Raw genomic sequence first — 22302 nt, 5'->3', positions numbered from 1 at the left:
CCCGGAAAAGGACTTGACACCTCATGTCCTAATGGAAGGGGATTCCCCTTCTAAACACTAAGACCATCAACACTCTCCCCTCCTCCCATCCCATCATTCATCACCAGATCTTCAATAAAGGTAAGTGTCATGTAACTGTGCATGTCTTCTTCAGTTTGTGTGTATTAAAATTAATATTTCATGTGGTAAAAAAAAAAAAAATTTCATACTTTTGGGTGTCTTGCATGGATTAAAAAATTTTTATTTCTATTATTTCTTAAGGGGAAAATTAATTCGCCTAATGATAATTTCGCCTAACATTGAGCTCTCAGGAACGGATTAATAGTGTTATGCGAGAGTCTACTGTAATATATGACCCTTACCAAGATATGGTACCATCATTGTTCGAACCACATCACCAGAGATACCCAATAACTTCCTGGTATCTCTCAATGTATTGCTGCCGGTGTACACAATGATATCCAAAACAAGACAACTTTTGCAATCGCACAGTACAAATAACTTTATACCAAAGCGTTTCCTCTTGCTTGGTATGTATTGCTTGAATGAGAGTCTTCCTTTGAATAAAATCAAAGACTCGTCAATAGCAAGCTTCCTGAAGGGATAAAAATACATGCAACACTTTTGTTTCAGGTACATAAACACATTTCTGATCTTATATAACCTGTCGCTTCTGTCAGGCCTTGTTTTGCCTGAAAAGTGAACATACATAACAGTATTTATTTATTTATTTATTTATTAACAATTTGAGCACACATACAGAGGTACAAAAAAATACAGATAAGAGCAGCATGCCAAAGCCACTTATACTATGCATAGCATTACGGGCTGGCTTAAAATTAACTTAAGATTAACTAAGCAATGATGAAATCAGTGATAAAACATTAATGTAAACAGATTACTATAAAGCACAAGTGAGTATTACAAAGAAAGGTCATATGGTTGCATGCATTGTTGTACATTCAGTAGAATGGAGTATCCTGTTAGGTAGTGTATTTAAAAAATAATAAAGTTAGATTGGGTTTTAGGTTTAACAAAAAACGATTCACACCTATAATGCCACTAAAACCTGGGGTTGAAATCAGGCATTCTGTTGACCAGTATGTGGTGACAGTGTGCTTATACACATGTGGCATAAGCATTATTGTGGCAAAAAGCAGGCACATCTCTGCCACAGTTGTGCCCTTCCACTGGTGTAGCCGTGATCTTGGTGAGAGAATTGTATTTGCTGCCGTGGTGTACTCACAGTATGTGTTGGTTTCCCTGACAATAATGTCCATCAGGGGTTCATCGAAGAATAACTGAAAGCATTCCAGTTCAGTAGCATTGTTCCCAAGTGTACACGATGGCTGTATTCCACTTTGTGTTTCATGAAAGTCATGTGGACTGGGAACCAACTCGTCACCTTCCTGCCAGTCCCAGATGCGGTCTGCTGGTGGGTCCTGGATATTGAAACATGGATGTGGTTGTGCAGGTTGTGGGAGTGTGGGGTTGGGCGAGGCTGGTTGTAGTTGTGCAGAGTCAGCAGCTGCTGGTGCCACATGACTCATGCCACCATCACTATCACCACCACCACCTGCTGCCTCACTCACATCATTCATACCCATCGTAACAATATCGTCATCTTCACTATCAGGTCGTGGTGTAGGGTGTAGGGCCACAGGATGTGCTCCGAGATTTGCTCCTTCCCCTTGGAACAGCATATGACACACTACCAGACCGCATGCTATGTCGTATATACTGCCGCTTCACTGGGGAATATTCACCCTCACTGTCGCAACTAGAACTGATTTCAATAGCTTTGAAATCACTATCACTATCACTTTCACTGCTCACATCTGAGTCTTGTACATGGGCAAATAGTTTCCTCTTTCATCCTGGTACAGGTGAACATGAACGAGCCGGCCCAGCACCAGAGGTGGAAGGTCATGGGTCATCTGGGTTTTCATCACTAATTACGTTATCCTGGGCACTGTTTTCGGTCACACCTGCTTGAAAACCATGGAATTCACTTTCACTAACACTTCCATTGCTGTTAGAGCTATCACTTGGGAACAAAAGACCTCCAATCCGCCGAGGAGTGAGGTACTTCTTACTGTGAGGCATGGTGAAAATGGACTACCAAGATGGCATTCCCACAATGCACCACTGAGTCCCAGATTTTTTTCACAGGGTGAACACCCACCACTTAGACCCATTCTCTCTCATGTAGGCCTACCAGCTTTCCCCCGCTTGATTTGAAGCCGCTAGAATTTATGCATCTTAATACATCAGAAACAGTGGCACGTAAGACGTATATATACGACCGAAACAGTCAAAGGGTTAAGCCAGCAAGCCAGTCTGTGGGAGAGAGAGTGCCAGTCAGCCTGCCTCAGTCTATCATCCAGCCTGTCTCCTGTCATCCACCTGCTCCTTCATGCTGTGTGCATCGTTACACGTCTTCCAGTCAGCTATTCTCGTGGGTTAAGCCAGCATGACAACCCAGCTTCCTAACCCAGCTGAGAGAGAGAGAGAAGTAATCCACGCAAGTTCCTCTGAAGTATTGTCTCCTATATCACTTTGTGCTCCCAGTTGGATGCTCCATTATTTGATCATCACTATATTTGTATTAGTCCCTTTTATATTGTCTCCTTTATTTTAGCTTAAAAAAAAAAAAAAAAAAAAAAAAAAAACTACCTTAGCTCATTATTTTACATTTGTTAAATAATTCAGGTGCTATTTTTTAGCTTAAGACTATTTACTTTGTTTTATACTTAATTCTAACTATAGATTCACTACAAATCTTATGATTACAAGCATTGATCCTGATACCAATCTCTTATTTAATGACTTAAATGAATCAAACAGTTACTGTAATTACTACACTGCAGAACAATCAAAGGCACTTCTCAGTGCCAACAACAACATAACTATCTTTAACTACAATATCAGATCTTTAAGCAAGCATTACGATGACCTCATAGCATTACTAAATTCCTTACATGCCAATATGTCCATCATTACACTAACTGAAACCTGGCTAAAGCCTGATAGTACAGATGTCTATGCCATTCCTGGTTACACAGCCATACACAACTGTAGGCCAGACCAACAAGGGGGTGGCACAGCCATATACTACTCAGACCAACTAGAATGTATCACTAATACTTGCACAAGGGATGAACATGGGGAATATATAATAGCCAAATTCAAATCCAAATACCTACAAAAACCTCTCACATTGATAAACATCTACAGAGTTCCACAGTCAAACATTAGCCAATTTAGTCAAAACCTAGGAAGTATGATAACTGATGCACGCATGAACAAAGATCACTTACTACTCTCAGGTGACTTCAATATAAATCTCCTGCAAGACCAGGACCCACACGTTACTGAATTCACAAACACAATGAGTAACTGTATGTTGCTACCAACAGTAACAAAACCTACAAGAGTTACAGAGACTAGTGTTTCCCTACTTGACCACATCTGGACCAACACCATATCCCCTTTAACCCTTTCAGGGTCCGTCCCGTAGATCTACGGCTTTACGTTCAGGGTCCAAACCGTAGATCTACGCCATGAGCTCAGCTCACTCTGATAAACTGTGAGTGGTACATTTGGGCCTAGATATGAGAGAATACATCTATGTGTTATGTGTGCACCACATAAAACAGATCCTGCAGCACACTGTGTATAATGAGAGAAAAAAAATGAAATCATGATTTTTCGATTAAAACAGCAACTTGGCAGTGTTTTTTCGTATGTTTTTTATAGTTGTATTTGCGATTTCTTGGTCTCATTTGATAGAATGGAAGACATATTACAGAAATAGAGATGATTTTGATTGGTTTTAGCACTGGAAATGGCTTGAAATTGAGCTCAAAGTAGCAGAAATGTTAAATTTTTGCCGATATTCAAGAGTAAACAAACGACCTCACACATCTAATACACGTCAGCTGGTGGGTCTAATATACATTCACAAATATGGTGATGATATTTATACAATTATTACAGTATTGCATAACAGTAAATCTACTATTTTTTGGTGTGAATAAAAATTCATTATGTGAATAAATAATCAAAATGGAATTTATTTGTAAAGCCTCAAAACATAACTAATGAACAGAGGAAATGTTAGTTTAGTGCCAGGAATGCCTACATTGTTCATTCTGGACCCTATTTTGAAATTGGAATATTTTGAACTTTGTGTTAAATTGGCCAAATTAACAATTTCCGATCACTTTATTTTGTAGTTGAAACAGTTGACTTGGCGATTTCTTGTGCTCAATCGATAGAATAGAAGTAATACTAGTGAAATAGCTAAGAATTTGGTTGATTGGAATAATGTAATTGGCCTAAAATGGGAGTCAAAGTCGGCAAAATCACCGATTCGTAAATATCACTGACACATCAAAATTTGCGAGAGCATAATTTCGTCAATTTTCCACCAAATTTCGTACTTTTTGTTTTATTACCTTCACAAAAAGATTCTCTACGATTTCATAACAAAAAATAAAAAAAATTTTTTTTGAAAATTCTTGGACACTGGTGCGTGACTCCAGATTTGGGCCTTGGACCCTGAAAGGGTTAAAATCAGGCATAATTACAGATAATACCACAGACCACTACTCGACTTTCCTCATAACAACTCTTGGTAAATTACCCCAAGACACTACTAAAGTCACCTTCAGACTTCACAATGAGGCAGCCATTAATAACTTCACAACAGCAGTAGCAAACATTGACTGGCACACTGAGCTAGAAATCTATACAGATATTGACGAATGTATTAATAATTTTCTAAAAAAGACCCAATACCTCTATAACAAGCACTGCCCTAAAAAAACTAAACAGATGACAGCTAAGAGACTGAACAGTCCCTGGCTAACACCCAGCATTCTCAAATCCATAAATACAAAACACCAATATGAAAAACAGTACAGAATGGGTCACATAACCAGAGACCAAACAAAACGTTACTCGTCAATCCTAACCAGCCTGATAAGAAGGGCAAAAAAATTGTATTATGAGAACAGATTATCCAACTTACGAGGTGATATAAAAAAGACCTGGAAAACCCTATCAGAAATTCTGGGAACAAAAAAGATATCACGAAATAGCGAAATAAAATTAGCAAAATCAGATGAACCCCAACTCCCACCAACAGAAACAGCAAACAGACTCAATGATTTCTTCTCCACTATAGGACAAAACCTTGCCAATAAAATCCCAAGCTCAGATACCCCACCAAATGACTACCTCACCGGCAACTACCCGAACACACGGTTCCTAGCTCCGACTAACCCATACGAAGTCTCCCTTATTATCAACACACTAAAAAACAAGGCAGGAGATTTAAATACCTTACCACCCTTTATATACAAAAAAGTGTCACAAGTGCTATCACCAATCATTGCAACACTCTTTAACAAATCCATTGAATCCTCCACCTTCCCTACAGTACTCAAAATAGCAAGGGTCACCCCGATCCACAAAGGAGGAGACCAAACAGAGTTGAATAACTATAGGCCAATATCCAACTTACACCCTCTCTCAAAAATCTTCGAAAAATTAATTCATAAACGAATCTACTCCTACCTTATCTCCCAAAACATACTCAACCCCTGCCAATTTGGATTCAGGCCTAATAAAAATACTAATGATGCTATTATACACATGCTAGAACATATATACACTGCAATAGAGAAAAAAGAAGTCCCACTGGGGATCTTCATTGACTTACGTAAAGCTTTTGATACAGTTGACCATGACTTGCTCCACGTAAAATTGTCACACTATGGTATAAGAGGGCACTCCCTCAACTACCTCAAGTCATACCTCAGCAACAGAAGCCAATATGTGTATGCAAATGGGGCAAACTCCTCTGCACAACCAATTACAGTTGGTGTCCCACAGGGAAGTGTCCTTGGCCCTCTTCTCTTTCTCCTATACATAAATGACCTACCAAATGCTTCGCAATTACTCAAACCCACACTATTTGCAGATGACACTACATACGTCTTCTCCCACCCGAGCCCAGTCACGCTAGCCAATACTGTAAATACCGAATTACAGAAAATATCTACCTGGATGAGAACTAACAAACTTACACTAAACATTGACAAAACCTACTTCATTCAGTTTGGTAACAGAGCTACAGATGTCCCTCTTAACATAATGATAAACGGATCACCTATCACAAAGCTAACAGAGGGAAAATTCTTAGGAATCCACCTTGATAATAGACTCAAATTTCATACACATATACAACAAATTTCTAAGAAAATTTCCAAGACTGTAGGCATACTATCGAAGATACGGTACTATGCTCCACAGTCAGCCCTCCTGGCCCTATATCACTCTCTTATTTACCCCTATCTCACCTATGGAATTTGTGCATGGGGCTCAACAACAAGTAACCATCTCAGACCACTAATTACCCAACAAAAGGCTGCAGTTAGAATGATAACAAATTCTCACTATAGGCAGCACACTCCACCAATATTCAATACACTAAACCTCCTCATCATACAAAACATCCATACTTACTACTGCACCTATTACATACATAGAACACTTAACTCTGATATTAACCCTCCCCTCAAACATCTCCTTGCCAACCTCAACAGAACACATGACCATAACACAAGGCACAGATCACTCTTTGATGTTCCTCGTGTCCATCTCACACTATGTAAAAACTCAATGCACATAAAAGGCCCTAAAATCTGGAATTCATTACCTGTAAATATAAAAGAAACACTACCTGTTTATAAATTCAAGTCTCTTCTCAAAGATCACTTACTCACCCAAAACCAAATAAATACTGACTAACTGAACCTTATAAATTGTATATCTTAAATGTTTCTCACAATTATATCACATAAATGTTAAACCTAAAACCCAATCTAACTTTATTATTTTTTAAATACACTACCTAACAGAATACTCCATTCTACTGAATGTACAACAATGCATACAACCATATGACCTGTCTTTGTAATACTCACTTGTGCTTTATAGTAACCTGTTTACATTAATGTTTTATCACTGATTTCATCATTGCTTAGTTAATCTTAAGTTAATTTTAAGCCAGCCCGTAATGCTATGCATAGTATAAGTGGCTTTGGCATACTGCTCTTACCTGTATTTGTTGTACCTCTGTATGTGTGCTCAAATTTTTAAATAAATAAATAAATAAATAAATAAAAAAGAGTGGTCTTTACCATCCCTGTGGCATATTGTGGCTTAGTTAAGCCACCTAGAGTTTTCTCGTGCGTGGCAGTGAAAGCGCACAGGGCCAGCTTGTTCTCCTGCCCCCACCACCACTCACCACTCACCCTTACCCACCTGTGGTGGTCTTCACCTTTCTACCACTCACACACTGGGTCAAGAGCTGTACTTCACCTGTATTTCACCTGAGCGCCACCGTTAAAAGCCTAAGTGTGTGAGTCTTCAGAAAGCGCATTTCTTCATGACAACAGCGTGAGTGTAGGAGGAATCATCACCCGCCCACAGGACCACGTCTTCCCCTCATTACCCGTCACAGCCGTCTACCACTTCCAGACTTCAGTGATAATTTTCTGTTTAGAGACATTTTCCTGCATTTAAAGACATTTGTGTGTGTGAGACATTTACAGTGAATTTCTTATGTATTCTAAGCCTTGTGTTTTCAGTGTAGACTCAGTGTTTCTTTCACTCATTATTTTTACATTATTTTTCAGTGTTATCGTTCATCTTTCCTGTTTCATTTTTATATTTTTATCTGTGTTTTTTTTTGCTACTCTCTGCCTGTAGTATTATTTTGTAGTGTACAAGTTTATTCTTTATTTGTGTGCAGTGTTTTGTTCTTTACCCCAGTCATTCACTCCGTGTGAAGTAATTCATTTATTTTTTTTATCTTGTGTTCTTTCAGCATTGTATTCTCAAATATTTGCCATTATTGTAGTTCATGCAGTGCTATTCACCCCAGTGGAGAATCTCCACGACTATGGTGCTCTTCGCACCTACTCCAAGGTTGAGGGACTGATTAAGAACATAAGAATGTAGGAACACTGCAGAAGGCCTACTGGCCCATACGAGGCAGGTACCAGAAATATTTTATTGATATGTGAAGAGGGACAGCAGGAGTCTTAACCTGGAGTTTACCTGGAGAGACCTCATCTTCTGTACATATTTCTACTGTCTTCAAGTTATGTCCTGGAATTTGTATTGATAAAGCCACTGGATGGCGAAACGTCTACAATAAAGATACCCAGATGTTGCACATGTGTCTTAATTTCATCTTGTCGGTATTGTATGCAATTCTTGTACAACTTTTATTGCTGCACTGATTATTTCTGTACCTTATTTTATTGCACTTGTTCCGCAGTGAATTATTTCTTTTATTGATATTTTTATGCATTGTTATTCTTAGTTCATTATTGTTTGAGTGTCTTGTTTTTCATTTTATTATTTTTCCTGATGTTGTCTTTGCATTATATTTTTAATTTTGTTTATGCACTCTTAGAAAATATTTAACCCTTTCAGGGTCCATCCCGTAGATCTACGGCTTTACGTTCAGGGTCCAAACCGTAGATCTATGCCAAAATTCTAGCGCCCTCAAATTTAGCATGAGAAGGCTGGTAGGCCTACATCTAAGAGAATGGGTCTGGGTGGTCAGTGTGCACACCATAGAAAAAATCTGGACGCCCACATGGCATTGTGGGAATGCTGGCAAAGTAGCTTTGTTCATAGTGCCTGGCGGCGGAAGTCACTGATGTTGCCGCCACCCGGTCATTTTGGGTCAACTTCCCACCGCTGTATCTTGGTAAGTACTGATCAGAAAAAAACTTTTTTTTGTCTTATTACCTTCACAAAAATATACTCTTTAATTCTGTAAGAAAAAATAACTTTTTTTTTTTCAAAATTTCTTGGACACTGGAGCACCACTTCAGATTTTGGCCTTGGACCCTGAAGGGGTTAAAATTCCCAGTTACCTCTCTTTGCATACAATTTAATGATTTTATGTTACACTTTTTACGTTGATTTACAATTTTATTAGTAAATTTCTTTACTGACGTAAGAGTACAGACAACTTATTTTGCATTTAATTCAGCCTCCAGTAATATTTTTACTTGTAAATTTCAATGTGTTTCCTTATCTTGTCCAGCAGTCCTTTACATTGAGTTGTCCTTCCTCTTGCAGTGTATCTTAGACATTTTTTTTATTACTTCTGCAGAATTAGTTACAACTCTTTTATTTCAAATTCAGATTGTTGTGTCATTTTTATTATTCATTATTTTTTGCCTTATTTGTTTTTATGCAACTTCTTTGCCATTATGCCTCACATACCGTCAAGTGATACTTTAGTGAATGGCGACACTCAGACCTCTCAGGCTACTGCTGCTCCTGTCATCAGTCTTCATAGTTCCTTGATGCGTTACCTTTATTCAATGGCCATGTACATAGTCTTGAAGCATGGTTTACTGCCATTCATTCTCGTGTTAATGCTCTAGTTGATGGTCCTCCTTCAGAGGAAAGTCTCATCAGACATGCGAAAGCTCTTCATCGGTCCCCTGCTGCTGTTCACGTTGTCAATCTCCTTGAAATGCGAGACTTCCGGAATCTTACTAAGTGATCACAATATGAGGAACTGATTCATTCTTTTCTTGTACCTGTAAAAACAGCTGATCCATATGTCATTCTTAGGGAACTCGTGAATGCTACACCCATGACTAATGAATCATTGAGTGCATTTGCTGTTAGATTAGATAAACTTTTATCATCATATATCAATGCTGTCCAGTCCTCAGCTTTTGTCCCTGACAAGGATAAACCATCCACAGTATCGTTTGCTAAAATAGAAGCTTCTGGAGCAATCAAAGCACTATTGCCACCTGCTTCCATGTGTGCTTATGAGGCTAATCCTCCAACTGTGACAATGGAACCACTTACAGCCCTAAATCATGTACATTCCTTGTGCCCCCAAAGTACTTTCCCTTGTATCAAAAATAATTTCACACCTATGCCTCAGTCTGCACCACCTCTTGTTTGTGCCACGGTGGCAAATTGTGGTAGTCAACCATCGCAGTGATCACCAAGGACCAATGTACAGAGTCATTATAAACCTCGTAGTATTCATAGTACATTCAATAACCATAGTCAGTGGACTTGTTACAACTGTGGTTTCCATGGCCATATTGCAATTAACTGTCCTGATAGTCACCCTAAGAGGCATCGTACTGATGATGAGTACCAGTCAGATCTGCCGTACTGTACTTATCATAGAATACATGGACATGACACATCTGAGTGCAATACTCTCTACAACCTTCAGTACTCTAGATCTTTCCGTGGCCATTCCAACCGCAGAACCAGGAAAGGAAACAGACATCGTGGTTCTCAGACTAACCAGAACCAGGCTCATTCTTCCAATTCGGGGGAATTCGAACGCCCCAGTCAAACCGTCCCATGGTGACAGTAGGTGATAATCAGTACACCATCCCCGTTCACAATTCCTTTGAAGCCTTAAGCAGTCTCGAGAATGATGTCGCCGAGCTCTCAGTAGTACCAGTTCCTAGTAACCAGTTGCCAGCAACCACTTACCAGTAGTATGACTCACTACGTACCGTCTGTGTGAATCATTTGTTATTCACTGTTGCTACTGACTATAGCATGTTTTTGAATGCCGCTCACCCCTAGGCATCATTCGTGAGTCAGTCTTAAGATAGAGAGCAGAGAGGCAGGGCGGGCCTGTGCTTCCCATATTTTCCGTTATAATTATACGTACTTAACAGCCTACATAAGTGTTCTTACCCAATCCACGTTTCGAACTCCCACACGACAGCAATAGTAATATAAGAGGGGCCTAGAGATGTGACTAATGAACAGAGGATATGTTATTTTAGTGCCAAGAATGTCTACATTGTTTATTCTGGACCCTATTTTGAAATTGGCATCTTTTTTAATTTGCATGAAATTGGCCAAATTGCCAATTTCTGACCACTTTATTGGGTAGTTCAAATCGGTAAATGGGCGATTTCTTGTACTCAACTGATAGAAAAAATGGAGTTCTAAAGAAATAGCTATGAGTTTGGTCAACTGGAACAACGGAATTGGCCAAAAACAGGGCTCAAAGTCAGCAAAATCGCCGATGCATATATGTCGCCGAGATCGCTAACTTCGCAGGAGCGTAATTCTGTGAGTTTTCGACCAAATTTCGTACTTTTGGTGTCATTATTATCAGGAAAAGATTCTCTATCATTTCATAAGAAAAAATAATTTTTTTTTTTCCAAAAATTTTGTGACAGAATGACAGTTTCAAAAAGGGGCTTGCGACAGTCAAAGTGTTAAACAACATGGGCCGGAACCTTTGCTTAGAAAAAATGAACTCTGTGGCACTTGAGATCTGCTCAAGGCACATTACCCTAAGAAAAAAGAAGAGATATAAACTAGAGAGAGAGATGTTCTCTCTACAAGCATATATGAAAAATCCCAGAGCTACTGAAAGGGGCCAGTATATCTGAAACATGGAAGGAGTATACTATGGAGAAGGAGCTTAGACATGGGTAAAATTCCACAGCCACTAAAAACAACGGATATAGCCCCACTCCATAAAGATGGCAGCAAAGCATTAGTTAAGAACTATAGACCAATAGCTCCAACATCCCACATCATAAACATCTTTGAAAGAGTGCTAAGAAGAGCCATTGCAAACCACTTGGATTCCCAAAATCTGCACAATCCAGGACAACATGGGTTCAGAGCAGGTCGCTCCTGCCTCTAGCAACTACTGGATCACTATGGTCTTGGATGCACTGGAAGAAAAACAGAATGCAGATGTAATATACAAAGACTTTGTAAAAGCCTTTGACAAGTGCAGTCATGGTGTAATAGTGCACAAAATACATGCCAAAGGAATAACTGGCAAAATGGGGAGCTGGATCTTCAACTTTCTAACCAACTGAACACAAAGAGTACAGGTTCACCATCACAAATCCGGCATCATTTGGACCTGTAGTGTGCCGGATTATTGAGTTTGCCAGATTACAGAGTGGTTAATTTAGAATACACTTAATAAAATTTACCAACTTGACTTACACAAGAAAGTTCACTGAACATCGGCAAAAATTGAACATTTCTGCTACTTTGAGATCAATTTCAAGGTACTTTTCGTCATGAAACCAATCAAAATCATATCTGTTTCTGTAATATATCTTCCATTCTATCAAATGAGACCAAAAAATTGAGAATACAACCATAAAGACAATATAAAAATATACCACAAAGAGGCTGCTAATGGTTGAGAAGTGAACTCCCTTATTTATCGTCCATTATTTTTTCATTTTTGGTGTATGTTAAGAAGCATCTTTCCATCATACATTGCCCAAATTTCAATAAGATAGCTCAACAAACAACTGAGAAAAAAAATATTTACCAAAAAACATATATGGCAAGCCCAAGCCAGGTACTGGAAATAAGTCACTTTGACTTTTTTGGGTTATCCTAGGTTCTTTATACATACGCTGCTATGTATGATAATCTATATAACTGTATTTGTATATACCTGAATCAACTTACGTATTTACTTCTATTCTGTCGATTGAGTACAAGAAACTGCCCGTTCACCTATTTCAGCTACCAATAAAGTGGTAAGAAATTGGCAATTTGGCCCATTTCACACAAATTTCAACAGATGCCAATTTCGAAATAGGGTCCAGAATAAACAAGACAGACATTCCTGGCACTAAAATAACATTTTCTCTGTTCATTAATCATGGCTCCAGGCCCCTCTTATATTACTCTTGCTTACAATTTGGAATTTTTATTCACACAAAAAATATATTTACTGTTATGTAGACTACTGCATTATTGTAATAATTATATAAATAATGTCAACCTATTTTTGACCGAGTATTGGAATTTGAACTGGCAGACTCACACGTATTAGACGGTGATGTCATTTGTTTACTCTTGAACATCGCTAAAGATTCGAACATTTCTGCTGCTTTGAGCTCAAATTCAAGGTACTTTTCATCGTGAAAGCAATCAAAATCATATCTATTTCTGTAATATATCTTCCATTCTATCAAATGAGACCAAAAAAACAAGAATACAACCATAAAAACCATATGAAAATATACCGCTATAGGGCCGCTAATGGCTGAGAAGTGAACTCCATTCTTTGTGGTCTGATTTCTTTCATTTTTGGTGTATGTTAAGAAGCCTTTTTCGCTCCATTCTCTCTACATGTCCGAACCACCTCAACAACCGTTCCTCAGCCCTCTGGACAACAGTTTTGGTAATCCCGCACCTCCTCCTAACTTCCAAACTACGAATTCTCTGCATTATATTCACACCACACATTGCCCTCAGACATGACATCTCCACTGCCTCCAGCCTTCTCCTCGCTGCAACATTCATCACCCATGCCTCACACCCATATAAGAGCGTTGGTAAAACTATACTCTCACACATTCCCCTCTTTGCCTCCAAGGACAAAGTTCTTTGTCTCCACAGACTCCTAAGTGCACCACTCACTCTTTTCCCCTCATCAATTCTATGATTCACCTCATCTTTCATAGACCCATCCGCTGACACGTCCACTCCCAAATATCTGAATACATTCACCTCCTCCATACTCTCTCCCTCCAATCTGATATTCAATCATTCATCACCTAATCTTTTTGTTATCCTCATAACCTTACTCTTTCCTGTATTCACCTTTAATTTTCTTCTTTTGCACCCCCTACCAAATTCATCCACCAATCTCTGCAACTTCTCTTCAGAATCTCCCACTGTGCTCTTGGGAGATTCTGAAGAGAAGTTGCAGAGATTGGTGGATGAATTTGGTAGGGTGTGCAAAAGAAGAAAATTAAAGGTGAATACAGGAAAGAGTAAGGTTATGAGGATAACAAAAAGATTAGGTGATGAAAGATTGAATATCAGATTGGAGGGAGAGAGTATGGAGGAGGTGAATGTATTCAGATATTTGGGAGTGGACGTGTCAGCGGATGGGTCTATGAAAGATGAGGTGAATCATAGAATTGATGAGGGGAAAAGAGTGAGTGGTGCACTTAGGAGTCTGTGGAGACAAAGAACTTTGTCCTTGGAGGCAAAGAGGGGAATGTATGAGAGTATAGTTTTACCAACTCTCTTATATGGGTGTGAGGCATGGGTGATGAATGTTGCAGCGAGGAGAAGGCTGGAGGCAGTGGAGATGTCATGTCTGAGGGCAATGTGTGGTGTGAATATAATGCAGAGAATTCGTAGTTTGGAAGTTAGGAGGAGGTGCGGGATTACCAAAACTGTTGTCCAGAGGGCTGAGGAACGGTTGTTGAGGTGGTTCGGACATGTAGAGAGAATGGAGCGAAACAGAATGACTTCAAGAGTGTATCAGTCTGTAGTGGAAGGAAGACGGGGTAGGGGTCGGCCTAGGAAAGGTTGGAGAGAGGGGGTAAAGGAGGTTTTGTGTGCGAGGGGCTTGGACTTCCAGCAGGCATGCGTAAGCGTGTTTGATAGGAGTGAATGGAGACAAATGGTTTTTAATACTTGACGTGCTGTTGGAGTGTGAGCAAAGTAACATTTATGAAGGGGTTCAGGGAAACCGGCAGGCCGGACTTGAGTCCTGGAGATGGGAAGTACAGTGCCTGCACTCTGAAGGAGGGGTGTTAATGTTGCAGTTTAAAAACTGTAGTGTAAAGCACCCTTCTGGCAAGACAGTGATGGAGTGAATGATGGTGAAAGTTTTTCTTTTTCGGGCCACCCTGCCTTGGTGGGAATCGGCCAGTGTGATAATAATAAAAAAAACATTGCCCAAGTTTCAATAAGATAGCCCAACAAACAACTGAGAGAGAAAAAATAATAATAATAATAATAATAATAATAATATCTTTATTGACTACAAGTACATGTACATGGTATACAGGCCTAGCTGACATCAGTGACATACTACTATATAGAAAGCCCCTTGTTATGCTAAACATTTCAGGCAATTAGGCCAGTGTCCCAGGATAAGAACCACACCGGTCCACTAACACCCAGGTACCCATTACTGATGGGCGAACATAGACAACAGGTGTAAAGAAACACGCCCAATGTTTCTACCCTGGCTGGAAATTTAATATTTACAAAAAATCATATATGGCTAGCCCAAGCCAGGTACTAAAAATACGCCACTTTCTCTGATTTTTTGGTTATCCTAGGTTCTCTACACATATGCTGCTATGTGTGATACTCTGTGAAGAGAAAATAGCTTTTTTTTTTGAGTTTTATGGTGCAGTATGAGTGTATATCACAGTTAGCCCTGTGCTATACTCTGTTTTCTCTAATATAAGCCCCAAGACAGGGATAGGAGAATGGTACTTGTATCCCATATCCTCTTCATACCTCCATCAAATTGCTCGGTATTATGCCATATATTATTCATTCTGGAGTATTTAACATGTTTTTATGTTATTTATATTGTTTATTATGTCATATTAAATCAATTGTGATAGGCAAATAAGCTGTAGTGCTAATATTAGCATAATAATAAAGCATATTCTTCTGCATCACGAGGCTGAACTCATGGTAACCGACAGTGGCTTCAAAGCCACCTTATCTTTAATGGACAATATACTGTGTAGGTAGGTGCTTTACACAACGAGAAGCATTTCTTTTATTCGTTGAAACTATGGCTAGGGCTAAAAGTAAGCAGGTTATAACAATAAATGGAGAAAAAGAAATTGCAATGACTTTTGCAGCAAGTAGTGCCACCAAACAGTACCAGCAGGTTGGTGTGGCGACCCTGGAAACTTGAAATTATGCTAGCTGAAATTAGTGTCAAATAACTGATGGAACTGGATGTCTGATTGCTGGATTTGTGATGGCAGACCTGTAGTGGTAAACAGAGTTAAATCAGAAGCTGCCATAGTGAAAAGCTCTGTTCCACAAGGCACAGTACTCGCCCCCATCCAGTTCCTCATCCTCGTATTAGACGTAACAGAGGTGTAATCCACAGCAGTGTCATCCTTTGCAGACAATACTAGGATCTGCATGAGACATGTGATCCAGGCGCCGTGCCACCCACCACTAATTCCTCCATCCCCGCATATTCACCTTCATTATCACTTTCACTATCAGTGGCTGGGGTTTTGGATCGTGACCTGCCACGACCCTTGCCACCGACTGTGCCATTTGCAATCCTCTATAGAGGACATGGTTAACCTCCAAGAAGAAATAAACCAAATTTTCCACTGGGCAACGAAAAAAAAGATGATGTTCAATGAGGACAAATTCCAACTACTCTGTTATGGAAAAATGGAGGAGATAATAATTAGAACTGAGTGCAGTGGACCCCCAAGTTAAGTGATTAATCCATTCCAGAGAGTCTGCTGAATGGCGAAATTCACGATTGGCAAAACCATTTTCCCCATGAGAAATAATGGAAATCCAGACACCCAAAAGTATTAACAAAAAATATTTTTTTTTTAAAGATTAAATATAGATTTACAGTAGACCATTGTTTAACACGGTAGTTACATTCCTGAAAATGCAGTGTTAGACAAAACCGTGTTAGACAAACTGAAGAACTTAAGGGAAAAATAGGGTTACGTTCCTGGGAGCCTCCACAAAACCAAACAGCTTTTTTTTAGATCTACAGATCTTACAAAAATAAAAGAACTATGTAATTGTAGTTCATTGTTGTGATGTATTATGTTGTTTTTACTGCTTAAGACTACACTTACAACAGAAATAATAGTATTTCTTAACTTAAATTGTGGGTGCTGGTGTTTGTGGATGATTGTGAAGAGAGTGGAGAGTTATGCTGTGGTCCTACTAGGCTGAGGTGGATGGTAGAGGTTCTGGTACTGAAGTCGATGATTGTATTGGAGTGTGCATAAATTCTGTAATGGATTTCTGTTCTATTTTACCCTGCAGTACATTATACAACTGATGGTAAGGCATCAGCTGCTCTAGACAAAGTTTCAGGGCCCTCTTCAGTGAACTTTAAGTCATTCAGTAAGTCAAAGTCATTTAGTCAGTCAAGTCAGTCAGTCAAGTCAGTAAGTCAGTCAGTCAAGTGTGATGCTGGGATGCTGCTCCGATGTGTACCAGACGGTTGCCGAATCACGAGACTAATCATGAAAAAATTGCCAAAAGTTGGATTTCACAAAAGTCGCAGCCGCCGAAAGGCGGGGGTCCACTGTATACTACAAACTCTAATCATGCAATAGAGCAAAAAAAATGTGAGGGACCGGGGAGTGGTAATGCCTGAGGACCTCACTTTCAAGGCTCACAACAGTGCCACTATCACAACTGCAAAGAAAATGATAAGATGGATATTGAGAACATTCAAAACAAGAGATGCCAAGCCAATGATGATCCTTTTCAAATCATTTGTTCTCTCTATGCTAGCATACTGCTGTATATTAACGTCTCCATTCAAAGCAGGTGAAATTGCCGATTTAGAGAGTGTACAGAGAACCGTTACTGTACATACAAGTTCCCTCAAACACCTCAACTACTGGGAGCGCTTGGAAGCACTTGACTTGTACTCACTGGAATGCAGGCAAGAGAGAGATATATCATAATCTACACTTGGAAAATCCTAGAAGGAATGGCCCGGAATCTGCACACAGAAATCACTCCCTACAAAAATAAAAGACTGGGCAGATGGTGCAAAATACCCCCAATGAAAAGTAGGGTACACTAAGAGGAAACACCATAAGTGTCTGGAGTACAAAACTGTTCAACAGCCTCTCACCATGCATAAGGGGAATTACCAATAGGCCCCTGGCTGCCTTCAAGAGGGAGCTGGACAGAGACTTAAAGTCGGTGCTGGATCAGCTGAGCTATGGTTCATACATTGGACTACGTGCGGCCAGCAGTAACAGCCTGATTGATCAGGCCCTGATCCCCCAGGAGGCCTGGTTGTGGACTGGGCCGCAGGGGTGTTGATCCCCAGAATATCCTCCAGGTAGACTCCAGGTAGGCACAAGCCAGAGAAACAGAAAATATTGAACTTAAGCTAAGGGAATCATACATGAGCCAAGAAACACAGGAAGAACTTAAAACTGTAAATAAGGCTGAAAAAAATATATATATATATATTATGCCAAATCTAGGGCAAAAATCACATCCAGTAATGGGCCTCTAGTTAAACAAGATGGGACTTACACAGATGACAGCAAAGAAATGAGTGAGATACTGAACTCCCAATATGACTCACCATTTAGTGAGCCATTACTCAGACTAAGGGTCAACAATCTAAATGATTCTTTTATGACAGACTCAAAATTTGATCAATTCAAAAATTTTTGATATAATCCTAACAACACAGGACTTTGTAAAATCAAAAGCAATAAATGACATGCCCATGCACTCTGCCCTAGGCCCAGACTCGTGAAACTCTGTGTTCATCATGAACCACAAGAAACCCCTTTCATGTGCATTAACTATTCTATGGAGAAGGAGCATGGACACAGGGGTCATCCCAGTCACTGAAAACAACAGACATAGCCTCACTCCACAAGGGTGGCAGTAAAGCAATTGTAAAGAATTACAGACCAACTGCACTAACATCCCACATCATAAAAATCTTTGAAAGGGTTCTAAGAAGCAAGATCGCCATCAACTGTGCAACCTAGGGCAGCATGGGTTTAGAGCAGGTCACTCCTGCCTCTCACAGCTAACGGATCACTATGACATGGTCTTGGATACATTGGAGAACAATAAAAATGCAGATATAGTATACAAAAACTTTGCGAAAGCTTTCGGCAAGTGCAATCATAGTGTAATACCACACTAGTTAGTGGCAGCGGCAGCAGTGGCAACACCAACGGCTACTCCCATATCTTTGCTGCCCCCTAGCCCAACCTAAGCTCTAATTATGGCCCAAATGCTTGTACAGTACTGCTGCACTGACCCACGTGGAACCAATAATGACCAAAAAAAAAAAATGATAGTGATGCAAACAAGCTGACCATTTATGACTAAAAGAGGACTGCCCGGTATACCAAACACCAACCTGCTGCTAGATGTGACACCAACCAAGCAATGGTTACCACTAAAGTAGCTCCATGTCAACTGCACTAGTGTTCTCATGGAATGGAAAAATAGAAGAAACAACTCCAAGACGTATACCAAAACTCCTAGAAAAATGTTACCCATAATGTCTACCCTGAAGGATGCCAGCGCATCTTCCACCCCCTCACCCCTGCCTGGACCAACACAACAACAATAACAATGGCAGACGACTCCAAAACTTTCTCTGAATTCAGTCAACATTCATCCTCACCCACATCTCACACCCAAGCTGACTTCTCTTCCACAACCATGGCAAACACTCAAGACCTCTTCACCCCAAATGGCATCATCAACTACATCTCATCAACATCCAAAGGTGTAGCCCAGGTATGCAGTCCTCAACAACGACTCGACACCAGTGATAAAATTTTACAGGAAAATAATATGCTGAGGCGGCAAAATGAAACCTACAAAAAACTGACTGCGGACCTAGAGCAACCTAGAGCATCATCTAACGACACAAAACTCAAGGATTAGTGAACTAGAAGACCAATTGACAACCTTAACCCTTTGAGGGTCTGCCCTGTAGTTATACGGCTTTGAAGCCAGGGTCCAAGCCGTAGAACTATGCCATAATTGTAAAGCTTCAAATTTAGCATGAGAAGGCTGGTAGGCCTACATCTTAGAGAATGGGTCTGCATGGTCAGTGTGCACAGTAAACAAAAAATTGGGGCAGCCACATAGCATTGTGGGAACGTCATCTTAGTACGCATTGTTCATCATGCCTCGCGGCAAGGAAGCTCTCACTCCCCGGCAAATTGGGACTATCCTCTTCCCAAGTAATAGTTCTAACACTGATGGAAGTGTATCTAAAGAGGAATTCTATGGTTTTGAACAATTTGTGACTGAAAGCAATGCTTAAGATATTGAAAATAGTGCCAAAAATCCTGATGACCCTCAACCTTCCACCTCTGGTGTTGGTGTGTCTCAGTCACGTTCAGTTGTACTTCGTTGCAAGAGAAAACTAATATTTTCGCATGGCCAGGCCTCGGATTTGAGTAATGGTAATGACAGTGATGTGGACAATTTTATTGCTTTTGATGACCATTCGAGTAGCGATAGTGAGGAATCATATTCACAAGTGAAGTGTCAGTTTATACAACTCTGCATGCACCCAGGTAGTGTACCATATGCAATTCCAGGGGAGGGAGTACATCCCAGAGTACATCCCATGGCCCTACACCTGAAATGGACAGTGAAAGTGATGATGATGTGGTTACAACTGGGATGAATCGACCATATGCATCAGTAGGTGGTGGTGGTGCCATGGGCATGCAGCATGTGGCACCATCCCAGGCTGGGACCCACGCCACTAACTCAGCAGGTCCAGGACAAAGTGCATCATCACCCAGTCCCACACCACAACCTGCACAACCACAACTACAACCACAACCAGCTTATGATGTCCAGTGCCCACCAGCAAACCGCATCTGGGATTGGCAACAAAATCCCAATTTTTGTTCCCAATCCTTATCAGTTTGATGACATTCAAAGTGAATTCCTGCCATCTTGTTCCCTTAGAAACACTGAAAGTGAACTTTAATTCTTTGAACTTTTCTTTGACCAGCCCTTTATGGAAAATATTGTCAGGGAAAGTAACAAGTATTTTGATTACACCATGGCAAATACAATGATATCACCACAGTGAAGACTACACAGGTGGAAGGAGACAACTGTGGCTGAAATGTATTTGTTTTTTGCAACAATAATGCTTATGCTTCATGTCTATAAGCATTATGTAAAATCATACTGGTCCACAGATGCGCTAATTTCTACCCCGACCTTCGGTGATATCATCGCAGTGAACAGATTTATCTTACTGTTATGTATGTTGCACTTCTCTGACAAAACCAGGCCTGAAAGAAATGACAGGTTATACAAGATTAGAAATGTTTTTTATGTATCTGAAGCAAAAGTTCAACATGTATTTTTATCCTTTCAATAATCTTGTAATTGACGAGTCTTTGATTTTGTTCAAAGGTAGACTGTTGTTCAAGCAGTATACCGAGCAAGAGGAAACACTTTGGTATAAAACTGTTTGTACTCTCTGTGACTGTGACAGTGGCCTGGTATTGGACATAACTGTATACACGGAAAGTAAAACACTGGGAGATACCAAGATGTTATTGGGTATCTCGAGTGACATAATGAGAACAATGACGGCACCATATCTTGGTAAGGGGCATACATTATATACTGATAACTGGTACACAAGCCCTTTACTCAGTGATTTCTTGTGACTGAACATGACAGACATGTGTGGCACAGTGCGTTCTAATCATAAATATATGCCTAGGTTCAACACAGGCACTCACAGTGGTGAGGTGCAGGTGTTTGCTGCCAATGACATCATAGTATTACGGTGGCATGACAAACGAGATGTCACACTGTTGACATTCGTTCACCATAACGAAATGAAAGACACTGGAATGGTGAATAGAGTGACAAATGAACCTATTCTAAAACCAGTAACAGTGATTGACTATACACAAAACATGAATTTGGTTGACAAATGTGACATGCAAATTGGCTATGCTGATTGTGTTCATAAGAGTTACAGGTGGTACATGAAACTTTTCTTCTCATGGACATTTCAATGTTCAATGCATATATAACAAAATAACAAAAAAAGGCACAATACCGTGACTGGAACGATACACAAATAACCCGCACATAAAAGAGAGAAGCTTACGACGACGTTTCGGTCCGACTTGGACCATTTACAAAGTCACACTAACCAGAAGTGGAGCAGGACGGCTATATATAGGCAGGAACAGGTGGAGGTAGTAGTAGTAGTAGTACAAGAATGGTATATAATACCGACAAGATGAAATTAAGACACATGTGCAACACCCGGGCATCCCTATCATAGACGTTTCGCCATCCAGCCAGCCACTGGATGGCAAAACATCCACAACAAAGACACCCAGACGCCGCACATGTGTCTTAATTTCATCAGTAGTAGTAGTAGTAGTAGAAGAGGTAGTGGTAGTGGTAGAAGTGGGGAATAGGGAGGACGAGCCAGTCAAATACAAAGGAAGGGGAGCACTGCAAGAGAGCTAGGTGCCCACAGAGGGAGAGCAAGCGCACAGAGGTGCGTGAAAGGGGAAGTGGTGAAATAAATGAAGAAGGAACAGAAATAAGAGACAGAAGAGAGAAAGACAACCCAGAGGAGAAAAAGAAAAGAGGAAAGGGGAAGAGGGAGAAGAAAAAGAAAAAGAAAAAATGAGGAGTCAGGTTAAGTCACAGGTGTTCTGAAGTTTGGAG

General features: G+C 40.1%; 2 protein-coding genes across 7 annotated transcripts in view; both read right to left on the bottom strand.

Moving 5' to 3' along the window:
* Nucleotides 1–22302, bottom strand: part of LOC128701821 (phytanoyl-CoA dioxygenase, peroxisomal) — a 193197-nt gene that overhangs the window by 110717 nt on the left and 60178 nt on the right. Inside the window, exon 2 of one of the 6 annotated variants that reach the window (XM_070099843.1) lies at nt 20856–20891. The exons of 4 other annotated variants lie outside the window; for them this stretch is intronic. The gene's annotated coding sequence lies outside the window, so the exon portion shown is untranslated. Of the gene's footprint in view, nt 1–1246; nt 1451–20855; nt 20892–22302 lie in introns of those variants that run through there. One more of the 6 variants, XM_070099842.1, reaches the window with a different exon arrangement.
* LOC138854784 (uncharacterized) overlaps nt 1–22302 on the bottom strand; it is a 338965-nt gene that overhangs the window by 270944 nt on the left and 45719 nt on the right. The window lies entirely within an intron of this gene.

Source organism: Cherax quadricarinatus, chromosome 69, assembly GCF_038502225.1.
Source record: "Cherax quadricarinatus isolate ZL_2023a chromosome 69, ASM3850222v1, whole genome shotgun sequence".
Lineage (NCBI taxonomy): Eukaryota > Metazoa > Arthropoda > Malacostraca > Decapoda > Parastacidae > Cherax > Cherax quadricarinatus.
Note: the sequence above shows the minus strand (reverse complement) of the source record. Positions and strands in the feature narration are given on the sequence as shown.